The sequence below is a fragment of the Chaetodon auriga genome, chromosome 8, assembly GCF_051107435.1.
Source record: "Chaetodon auriga isolate fChaAug3 chromosome 8, fChaAug3.hap1, whole genome shotgun sequence".
Taxonomy (NCBI): Eukaryota; Metazoa; Chordata; class Actinopteri; order Chaetodontiformes; family Chaetodontidae; genus Chaetodon; species Chaetodon auriga.
This window is the reverse complement of record NC_135081.1, coordinates 825194-835185: the sequence shown is the minus strand read 5'-3', so window position 1 is coordinate 835185 and position 9992 is coordinate 825194.

The following is a 9992-nucleotide window of genomic DNA, read 5'->3' as shown; positions in this document are numbered from 1 at the left end:
CTTTGCTGGTCTGGTTCCGAGAGAAGCTCCCAAAAGGGCGAATCGTGCATCGGACGATCCTCACGGTAGCTCATATTGTCCAGTCTCAAAGTCAAACCTTCCCTCCCGCTGGCCATGAGTACCGCGACTAGGTCAGAGTCTCCCGTGCACACGGTCACGGCTCCTTTCAATGCGTTAGCCAGTTCCACCATCAACGTGTCGGCTTCGGAGCCCCGACACTCTCTACGCGCGTCGCGTAACTCCGCCGCCCCCCTGCTGTTAGGGTCTGCGAAGCTGGCTATGAATATTCCTGAGAGCCCAGAGGGCCTGCGGATCTCGCCGCAGTAGCTCAGGTCCAAGTACGAGAACTCCTCCGGGTCCGTGGCTGCGATAGGGTCCTCTGGCACAATTGACGGTGCGTGGTCTTCCTCACACCTCTCGTGAAACGAAGCCAGCTCACATTCTCCTCCTATGACGGGAGAGGATCCCTGCGAGTCGTCGCCCCATTGCGCACCAGTGACCAAGAACGTTTGTTTCATGCCCATCTCGGCGAGAAGTATCATCATCTCGTATTCTATCTGGGGCAGGTGTTTCTTACAGAAATCTATGTGAGGTGCCGTCGCGCGGGCCGCTCTGACCTCTCTTACACTTGGCTTCTGCGCGGCGGGTCCATCTTTTACAAGCACCACAGCGCGAGCACTATGTCCCTCCTGCGCATAATTACATGCCAGTGTCCTGGCCATCTTCGTCACGGATGTCACGGGCTCCCTTTCCACATAGTCACTGTCCTTGACTCTGTGAATCACCATCAGATGGTCTATGATAATGGTGATAATGGTCTCGTGGCTTATCTATAACTTCAAAAGGCGTGAGGTCCGGATTTGCAAGCATTGCGTGAATCGCCTGATGTTTCAGCCCCATGGTCAGAGGTGTCTGCAGGGTCCTTCTTAGGACTCTTCAAAGGTGTGTCAGCGTCCCTCCGCCTCACTTACATGGCAGGGTTGAGCCCCGCCAGTTATTATAACCGTCCATGCGCCTTGCATGTAAAGCACAACCTTGAGAGAGAGAGAGAGAGAGAGAGAGAGAGAGATGCGTGTCGCACACTACAAGCGCTGACTTCCTGCCGGTCTCTATGAGTTGCTCATTTTAGGCGAGCGCACGGTTTAATCTCCGCCGGTCTTCACCTTCGCGATAGCAGCTGAGACCCTGACCTTTTCTTGGTTGAACATTACGTTCCTGTAGCACAAATCGTCCGGGTCCGCGCTGCGCTGTTTCCCTTCCCCATCCGCAGAGATTTCATTTAGGTGACTTCCTACCCTCATGTTCATGCAAGTAGGCGTGAGGCAGTTGAGTACCTGCGGACACAGGCAGTTCAGCCAGGGAAATCTGTCGCGCAGCGTCCTGGACACAGTAGGCCTCATGCAGCTCCTTATCGTAACCGTGCTCGTCCCGGGTCTGATTATCACCAGGTACGCGTTTGATCGCTCTGCCGTGCTCGGGTACGTGAGCGAGAACATAGTCCAGGTTAGCCACAGCTGCGTGTTGTAGCGCCATAAGGTCGCATCATCCAGTACGTCGCTGTTCCTGGTCTTGAGCTCCAGTAGGGCAATCGTGTTTCTCACCGTGTTGTTGGCCACCAGGTCCACTTCAGTGTAAAAGCTCGTCTCTCCGCATAGCGAACGGCACCCCTTCGTGCAGTTGTTGTGGTACGTGTAGCACCCGCCCCTCCTTGCACTGTCTCTGTCCGGAGCGGGCACCCCGGCCACCTTGAGTCCTGCGCATATGGGGCTCATTCGCAATGCTTCGAGTTGAGGCAATATGACACGAGATACGGGCCCAACCTCGTCCATGCTCATATTACCGTTGAACACGGCTTTGCACTGTGCGCCCACCATAGTCCCTATGCTTGCCAACATACGGTTAGAGTCCCAAGCGCGCCTGCAGCTCTTCAGGTCCAGCGCCTTATGCTCGATCAGCCTCAGTAGCGCTCCCCTGAACTCCATGGCCTTGGATCGGGGCGCGCTCAGGTAGAGCACGTAGTCCAACATCCAACTGAGCGAGGTATCGGGCTCTTCGTTGAGATCGCGCAGGATCCTGGCAAACAGATCCATTCATATCATGTTGTACGAGCGCGTGCATTTCCTGCAACATACTATCGAGTCCAGAGTCTTTGTGATACCCTGGACCTTGTACCAGCGATGGTTCGTGATAGACTTAGTGAATAAGTGCGGTTTCGCGGTCCGAAACTCCACGGCCGGTTCCCGCTTCATCGTATTAAATGTTTCGATCGGACATCTGTCCTCTGCGTGAGCAGAGTCAGGCGCGTTAACCTGCGACATAATGCGCACGAGAGTTAACGGTATTGTCTTCCATTCACTTGAGCCTCCGACCCCAGCGGATCCAATTGAGATGCAGCGCGGCAGGGCCGGCATCACGGGAGGCTTTGACTCTCTGATTTCCACCGGCAAGGAACTGTTCGGAGGCAAGCTGTCCGCTACGTCCGTTTCCATCCTCGGCGCAGTTCGCTTCAGGGGCAAGCTGGGAGCGGCCATATCCGTGATCACCTCTCTGATCGTCGGGTTCCTCACCGTACCAAACAACATCCTGTACTTCATAGACAGCAGGCATGGCATCAGGGGCTACAGCAGCGTCAACACCCGGGATACCGACCAGGCCAGGCCCGAGCACGAGTACGCCTACATTCACGCAGGCATAGCTCTGATCACCCTGGGCTGCCTAGCCATGGTTGTGAGCATCATGCTCAGCTTCTTCGCTGCCACCAGCAAACGTAAAATGGACGAGCCTGCCCGGAGCCCGCGACCCGAGCAAGAGCACCCGCACAGTGTATGCGTGTCTCATCATGATGAACGTGGAGCTGTTCATGTCCATGATCAAGATGGCGCCGCGGACGGCTGGCTCGGTGTGTTGGTGCGCGTTGTTTTGTTTTGTTTTGTGTTTTAACTCTGTTTTTTGTGACGGTACCCGGAGCTCTTTCACCAGAGAAGAGCTCATGAACATCAGGGGAGCAACACCAGAGGATTTATTTCCTAAATTTCTGCTCCCAACAGTGGAAATTTTGGACATACTGGTCAAAGGTGTGCTCACCCTTGCTCACGCAGTGAAACGCCGGAGGAGAGGAAAACGAGCCGGCGCGCTCGTGCGCCTTTGCCAGCGCGGACTACGCACAGCGTTACCGGGAATATTTCTCTCTAACGTGCGTTCACTGCCCAACAAACTGGAGGAATTACAACTGCTGTTGGGTAAAAACAGGGACTTTTCTTCATCTGCGGTTTTGTGCTTCATCGAGACGTGGCTCTGTGGATTAATACCGGACTCTGCGCTGCAGCTGGCTGGCTTCCAACTCCACCGCGCGGACCGAGACACGGAACTTTCCGGCAAAACTAAAGGTGGAGGAATCTGTTTCTACATCAACAGTGGTTGGTGCAAGGACGTGACAGTGATCCAGCAGCACTGTTCTCCTGACCTGGAATCTTTCACCATTAACTGTAAGCCTTTTTATTCACCCCGTGAGTTCGCTTCATTCATTCTGGTCGGCGTTTACATCCCGCCGCAAGCCAACGTGCAGGACGCACAGCGTATGCTCGCGGACCAGATACTGTGTGTGGAGCGGACCAACCCGGACTCCTTAGTTATTGTCCTTGGCGACTTTAACAAAGGTAACCTCACCCACGAACTCCCTAAATACAGACAGTCTATCAAATGCCCGACCAGAGAAGAGAACATTCTGGATCACTGTTACACCACCGTCAGGGATGCTTATCACGCCGTCCCCCGTGCTGCACTGGGCCACTCTGACCACGTCATGGTACACCTGATTCCTGCGTACAGGCAGAAACTAAAGCTCTGCAAACCTGTAGTGAGGACATCAAGGAAGTGGACCAGTGAGGCTGTGGAGGATCTCCAGGCGTGTTTGGACTCTACTGACTGGGATGTGTTCAGGACTGCTACCAACAGTCTGGATGAGTACACGGAGACTGTGACGTCCTACATCAGCTTCTGTGAGTACTGCTGTGTTCCATCACGCACCAGGGTGAGTTACAACAATGACAAACCCTGGTTCACAGCCCAACTCAGGCAGCTAAGGTTGGCAAAGGAAGAGACCTTCAGGAGTGGGGACAAAGACAGATACAAAGAGTCGAAGTACAAGTTTAGCAAGGCGGTGAAAGAGGCTAAACGGCTGTACTCTGAGAAGCTCCAACACCAATTCTCAGCTAACGACTCTGCGTCTGTCTGGAAAGGGCTCAGGCAGATCACTAACTTCAAGCCTAAAGCCCCCCACTCCATCAACGATCGATGCCTAGCCAACGACCTGAACCAGTTCTACTGCCGCTTTGAAAGACAAAGGGACAGTCCAGCAACCATCCCCCACGACACCTCTGAACAGCTCCAGCTCCAGTCACCTCCACCAATGCCCACCTTAAAGGCCCCCCCCTCCCCCTCCCCACCCACCTCAGTGACGACTCTTTCCATCCATGAAAGGGACGTCAACAGACTCTTCAGGAGACAGAACCCCCGGAAAGCAGCTGGACCGGATTCTGTCTCCCCATCTGCCTTGAAGCACTGCGCTGATCAGCTGTCCCCAGTGTTCACAGACATTTTTAACACCTCACTGGAGACATGTCACGTGCCAGCCTGCTTCAAGTCTTCAACCATCATCCCCGTTCCCAAGAAGCCAAGGACCACAGGACTTAATGACTTCAGACCCGTCGCCCTGACCTCTGTGGTCATGAAGTCCTTTGAGCGCCTTGTGCTCTCACACATCAGAGACATCACTGACCCTCTCCTGGATCCCCTGCAGTTTGCCTACAGAGCCAACAGGTCTGTAGACGATGCAGTCAACTTGGCCCTCCACTTCATCCTCCAGCACCTGGACTCCGCAGGAACCTACGCTAGGATCCTGTTTGTGGATTTCAGTTCTGCCTTCAACACCATCGTCCCAACTCTGCTTCAGGAGAATCTCTCCCAGCTGAGCGTGCCTGACTCCACCTGCAGGTGGATCACAGACTTCCTGTCTGACAGGAAACAGTGCGTGAAGCTGGGGAAACACCTCTCCGACGCTAAGACCATCAGCACCGGATCCCCCCAGGGCTGTGTTCTTTCTCCTCTGCTCTTCTCCCTGTACACGATCAGCTGCACCTCCAGTCACCAGTCTGTCAAGCTCCTGAAGTTTGCGGACGACACCACCCTCATAGGACTCATCTCTGATGGCGACGAGTCCGCCTACAGGTGGGAGGTTGACCATCTGGTGACCTGGTGCAATCAGAACAACCTGGAGCTCAATGCTCTAAAGACAGTGGAGATGGTTGTGGACTACAGGAAGAACTCAGCCTCACCCGCCCCCATCACCCTCTGTGACTCCACTATTGACACTGTGGAGTCTTTCCGCTTCCTGGGAACTATCATCTCCCAGGACCTCAAGTGGGAGCCGAACATCAGCTCCCTCATCAGGAAAGCACAGCAGAGGATGTACTTCCTACGGCAGCTGAAGAAATTCAGCCTGCCAAAGACAATGATGGTGCACTTCTACACAGCCATCATCGAGTCCATCCTCACCTCCTCCATCACCATCTGGTACGCTGCTGCCACCGCCAAGGACAAGGGCAGACTGCAGCGTGTCATTCGGTCTGCAGAGAAGGTGATTGGCTGCAATCTACCATCTCTTCAGGACCTGTACGCCTCCAGGACCCTGAGGCGTGCAGAAAAGATTGTGGCTGATCCCTCTCACCCCGGACACAAACTCTTTGAGCCACTCCCCTCTGGCAGGAGGCTGCGGTCCATCAGGACCAAAACCTCACGCCACAAGAACAGTTTTTTCCCGTCTGCTGTCAGCCTTACCAACAAGGCCCGGAACCCCCCCGACACTCTTCACATTCCACCTCGGACTCATCCTGTCACATTGAGTGATATAAATATAACTCTATGCGTTACATTAACGCTCAACTGGGACTTCTTTCTGAAAAACAGTACTGTGTTTCTAACAATAACAGACTTGTGTATATATATTTAAATTGTTATTTTTTATGCTCTTATTTTAGTAGATGTGTCATATTTTAGTAGATGTGTCATGCACCAATTTCACCAGAAAAAATTCCTCGTATGTGTAAAAGCATTCTTGGCAATAAAGCTTTTTCTGATTCTGATTCTGATTCTGATCGCGGGCTGCATGGAGTTGCTGTACAGACCGCTGATCGGAGATGAACACAGGCTGAACAACATGGAATGTGCCATTGCCGTGTTCAACATCATCATCTACGTCATGTATGTTGTCACGATGATACTTACGTCAACCGTGCTCAAGGAGAAGCAGGAGCAGGTTAGAGCGTGCAACCGCAGAGACCTCCCCGAGATCACCATCCCACCGAACACCTCCCGCGACACCCGCATGCACTATAGCAGCAGGGGGGCTGGGAATCCATACTGTTCACAGTCAGGCATGTACATGTGAATATGCAACGATAGCTGTACTGGCTCAACCTCCACCCTGAATCAGCCATGTCATCCACTTGACCGACGTAGATCCCTGAGGCCAGCGCGGTACTTGTACAAGGAAGAGAAATGTGTTGTGCACAAGGTCATCATTAGAGCATGGCACCGTGCTTACATCACGCAAACAGTTGGCTCATGCGATAATGTTTTGATCTCATCATCCATTGATAGCATCCCATGGGCATGCTTCTTTAAACTGTGGTCGTCTTTCAACAAGAGAGCTACGTTGTTTGTGTATCCAACAGCTTCGGTGCAAATAAAGTGACATGAGACCAAACGAACGTGGAAACGCTCTTTATTTCACTGATAATGTTTATTTTCCTGGGGTCACAGGAAACGATTGTTCTGCAAACGTGTACATGACATGCACAAAACCCCCGACATCGTGACAATGATGTCACAGGTTCGCATCAGAGGGCCAGTACAAAGTGGCAGATGGGGAACTCCACCGTCCTCTCAAAACAGTGGTTCATTAGAAGCGGGACCACGCATCATGTCAGCAGGCACCTATAGGGTACATAAAAAATATGATATCACAACAAGTTCACAAGTAAGTCAGGGCAAGTCGGTATGACCTGTACCGCAATCCGTGAAGCACACATACCCGGAGAGCAACAGTAGGATTGACAAAGGCAAGGCCACGGACCCTAACCGTGTTTTGGTCACGGGAATCTCGAACCTCTGACAATTAGGGCAGAACGCTGAAAATGACCATGAGACAAATGACATAGGTCAAAGCGAGCGTGGCATACGTAATGGAAACCGCTGCCACATATGCAATGACACTGCGGGGGGGCGGGACTTACCGCATTCGGTTTGGGTGTCTGGCACATCCGCGCCATAACCCGGGGATCCCTGCATCGCCACTACGCTGTGCATACTGCACGAGCTTGCGTGGCTCCAGGAATGTTGCGAAATGCAGTCCCGGCAATGTTCTAGTTCTTTCATTCCCACCACGCCTTTGTCCACAGCGCAAGAACGATAGTCAGACACTAACAACCCATCCGCCAGCGATGCTGCGCTCTGCGGGCCTCTAAGTAATCGCTCTTATAAAGGCTCATGTCTCCTGAGCATCCAATGGAAGCCGGAGCTAAGTGTAAACAAGAGCGCAAAAAAATCATGAGGGTGATTGGTTCACATAATCGGGAACAGACACGTTGCCACAGAGAGTGTGAATGCGCAGCCTGACAAGAACAATTAAGAAAAATACAGGCACCCTTGTCAGTATGTCAAAGCCATTATGAAGAATTAAAGCACGTCAGCCTGCAAGCTAATGTCGACGAGATTAAACCACGAGCACCTTCGTACTACGTGCGCATGCAGATCATTCATTGTCTCCAGTTACATCCGGTCCATGACGCTGCATTGTCTAGGTGCAAATGGTAAGCGCTTGTTCTAAGACACTTATGCGGGTTCAGATGAAGTACGTGAGAGAGAATGAAAGGTGCCAATGATGACAAGCGCTGTTCTCTCCGGTTACATCCTGCGCATCACGCTACGTTGTCTAGGTGCTCATGGTAATCGCTTGATCTAAGAAACGTATGCGGGTCCAGATGAAGTACGTGACAGAGAATGAAAGGTACCAATGATGACAAGCGCTGTGACCGGCAGTAAAGGGTACATACGGGCTTAAATAGCACGTGATCATTGAATGTATAAGCAAATAAAAAGGCCGTGCCCTCGAAATGCGCCCATGCCCTGTTCCCCGCGCGCTTACTGAATTTTGAAGTTGGAGCAGCGCTAACTGCACATGTCCACTGGGTGCCGTGGTTTCCCCATGGGGGGGGGGGGGGGGGGACGGAAAGCGAGGGGGGGAGGGAGGGGGGGAGCGAGGGGGGGGAAAGCAAGGGGAGTCCCCCTGACCCCGTGTGTGTGTGGGGGAAGGGATGGAAAACGAGGGGGGGTCCCCCTGACCCCATGGGGGGGGAAGCGAGGGGGGTGCCCCTGACCCCATGTGTGTGTGGGGGAAGGGTTGGAAAGCGAGGGGGGTCCCCCTGACCCCGTGTGTGTGTGGGGGAAGGGATGGAAAGTGAGGGGGGTCCCCCTGACCCCGTGTTTGTGGGGGAAAGGATGGAAAGCGAGGGGGGGGTCCCCCTGACCCCGTGTGGGGGGAAGGGATGGAAAGCGAGGGGGGTCCCCCTGACCCCGTGTGGGGGGAGGGAATGGAAAGCGAGGGGGGGGTCCCACTGACCCTGTGCCCAGGGTAGCGCCGGCAGGGGTACGTTGCACAAGGGCTAGGGAGATGTTCCAGGCATGCCCCACCGGGAGGAGGCCCCGGGGAAGACCCACGACACGCTGGAGCGACTATGTCACTCGGCTGGCCTGGGAGTGCGTCGGGGTCCCCCCCGGATGAGCTGGAGGAAGTGTCCAAGGAGAGGGTAGTTTGGGCGTCCCTGCTTAGACTGCTGCCCCCGTGACCCGGTCCCGGATAAAGCGGGTGGAAGATGGATGGATGGATGGATGGATGGAAGAAATAATATTACACCATAATTTGTTGATTCTATTTTGCATGATTATTCTTAATTTGCAATGCAAGCTATCAAGTAAATTAAGTCAAAGTACAATTGTGGCCTCTGAAATGTAGTGGAGCAGAAGTAGAAAGCAGCAGAAAATGTAAATTGTCAAATAATTGTCTCAGTATTCCCCCCCCCTCCCCCCCTCCCCAGAGACATGGCCCTCATGCGCATCTGTGGGCCTTCTTGTGTGTTTAACCATCATTTTAACCACACTGTTTTCTTCCTGAGGACTGGCTGTGATGCAATAAGAGAATGCATGTCTATGAGAGATGCCAGATCCTGTTCGACAATCAATGGGGGTCTGCAGGTCCTCCTTTAGTGCCTGAAAAGCCCCTTCAGCTTCTTCAGACCACAGTAATTTGGTGGCATTGTTGGATTGTCCTGCAGCTTTGATCAAGGCACACAGTGGTGGTGTTTTGAGGGCATAGTCACAGATCAGCTGTATCCTGCCATGGCCAGAAAAGAGAGCATTTGAGAAGCTTTCTGTGGTTTTGGGATTTTGGCTATAGCCAAATGGGGCAATTAGCCTTTTATCCCCACAAAGCTGTCTGCCTAAGTAGTTGACTTTATGTTGACAGAACTGCAGTTTATCTTTACTTAGTTTATGCCAACCAATTGCTATAGCCGTTAAGACAGCAATTGAGTCTTTTTCACACGGTTCTTTGGTGGGACTACAACTTAGAAAATCATCCACATACTGAATTACAGGGACCTGCAGATTTTAAAGATTTGGGCAAACACTCTGTTAAAGATTGACGGACTTTCCAGGAACCCCTGGGATGACCTGGTGTACATGTTCTGTTGGCCTTTGTATGTGAATGCAAATAGATGCTGTGAATCTGGGTGGACTGACACACTAAAGAATGCAGAACAGAGATCAATGACAGTATACCACTGTGTGCCAGGTAGAATGTTTGAGAGCAATGGGTGTGTATCAGGGACAACAGGGGATTCGGCATCTGTGACAGAGTTAACTGCCCTTAAATCATG